The sequence below is a fragment of the Cynara cardunculus genome (genome assembly GCF_001531365.2).
Source record: "Cynara cardunculus var. scolymus isolate 2C chromosome LG 17, CcrdV1, whole genome shotgun sequence".
Taxonomy (NCBI): domain Eukaryota; kingdom Viridiplantae; phylum Streptophyta; class Magnoliopsida; order Asterales; family Asteraceae; genus Cynara; species Cynara cardunculus.
The window spans coordinates 3,636,801-3,639,301 of NC_037544.1; positions in this window are offsets into that span (position 1 = coordinate 3,636,801).

The following is a 2,501-nucleotide window of genomic DNA, read 5'->3' on the forward strand; positions in this document are numbered from 1 at the left end:
GGATCACGTGAGACCTACCTGTTTTCGTGAGACCAGTGAGACTACTTTTTTACACTTGAATCTTCACAGCAAAACGCTGTAAAGGTAAACTTCACAGTGTTTTTGCTGTGAAACTTCGGTTTTTTTGTAACTTCACAGCGTTTAGGTTGAAGTTTCAAGTGTTAAAAAAGTAGTCTCATGAAAACAGACTCGTTTCACGTGAACCCAACCCTATATTATAATGTTATTTCTTGAACCACATATTTTTATAACGTCATTTTTCGTATTTTTTTACCCATGAACATAATATATATATATATATATATATATATATAATATAATATAATTATCTATAATTGGTATCATTTACATTACATTTATAAATAAGTGAAAGAATAGTTCACTTGATATAAAAAGTATGTTCTGGCTTCAACTAAAAGTATAACACGAAACATTAATCTTACTAAAAAAAGTCACCAAATTCGTGAATCTTTTTTGTGTTTTATCTTCAATCTCAAAAACTTCTAAAAAAATTCCGCTCATTGCAACTCGGAAGTCTCACTAGACTTGCAACAACCAAAATAATCGTATTCTCGTATTAAGATCTTACTCGAATACCTTCAATCGATAAGTTAATTACATTTTGTTTTACATCTTTCCGGCTTTATAGCCTCCATTAAGTTAGAATACGAGCTTCATCTCTATAAACATATGCTTCTAACTGATACTTAATCAATAAGTCAAAGGTATTAAACAATTTAAATTAGGTTATATACTATAAACTAAAAAGACAGTAAAAATCATTGTCGCGTACAAAAACCACAAATTGGATCATGGCGTGTCGCTGGCTTACCATGACGTCAGATGTAAGTCTTGAGCCACAATACGTCACAACGTGCCTTTTAGAACACAGGTATTATACTGATACACATTCTACAAACCATTTATAAATTTATAAATGACGCAAAATATGATTATTCGGATCTGAGTATATCTTTTAAACAATAATTTATTTTTCGGTATCTGATAAATAGAGTTATGATTTATAAAAAAAATGCATTTCTAGAACAAATATAATTTTCTAAAATAAATATAAAACTATTTAAAAGTTTATAGGTTACAATTAACTATTTTATTATTAAAAAAATTAACCTATGGTTATCGTGATTATTTTCAAAACACATGATTTTTATAATACATATTTTTGCAAATAATAATGTAGGTTAGGGTTCAAACGAGAATGTCTATTTAAATTCATCATTTTGTTTTAAGTCACAGTTGTTTTAAGTCACAGTTGTTTTAGAATGATTGAGGAAGCAGTAGATAATTACCCTGTTTAGGAAATACTGAATGCATTCACAAGTTAAATAGGAAAAAAAAGTTGCAATCACATAACGAACAGATGATCGTGGACATGATCAGTGTAGGTCCTTTATTGCAGCAAAATCACATCATAAGAAGTCTTCGATTTAATCACATTATTATCATGACAAAATCACATGATTACCACAGCATCACCACATTATCATCGACGTAAGAAGTTTTTGTTAAATTCAGAAACATTTAACAGATAAAAGACAAAATCTAAGATAATTATAGATTGTTGATAAATATTAATTTATTTTTAGGGCAAATTGTATGACAAAAAGTTACATACATTAACTTGATTCACATTTTGGATAACGTAAACTCTCATTTTGGCACCTAAGATGTAAAATTTTAAACATTTAAGTATCCGGGTAACCGGTTGATGTGGCGAGTGATGTAGTATCCAACTCAATATTTTTTGCTGACCGGATACCACATCAGCATGGTAACTGGTTAATGATTCAACCGGTTACCCAAGTACTTAAATGTTTAAAACATTACATCTTAGGTACTAAAATTGAAGTTTTGATAGTATGTTAACCAAAAAGTTAAAGTACATAACTTTTTAATGCAATTTGCCATTTATTATAACTTTTATTACGTGTTAATTAATTTAAAAACTCGAAAACATTCTTATATTTTTCTAAAACAGAAGTGTTCTCGTTTAAATCCGCGTGATTATATAAAATATAAAAATATTAGAATTTGGTTTCATAACTATTTTCCGGCATCGCATTACCGGCGTTATTCATCTGGCCGGAACGGTGATCGGAGAATATAAAAAATGGTGCAACGTGCCGTCACAGTTAACTTCAAAAGTGGTCATGATTTGGTTCGTAATTCAGGGTCCCTTTTTTACAATTTCAGATCCCAAAACACTGTTTAATAGCAGAAAATTGAATACACAAATGACTATGCCCACTGCTTTGTTTCCTTTTAACTTTTAGAGTTATATATATATATATATAGAGAGAGAGAGAGAGAGGGGAACGGTGAAATGCAAACCACTCAATTTGTACAAACCGTGCAAACCTCATTCAACCAATCATAATTTTTCATTTTGTTCATTTTTTTGTAATTATGAGAGGTTGATTAATCATTTTTATTGTGAAGGGTGTTAATCATAGATATTATCATCTTYATTATTTTAATTT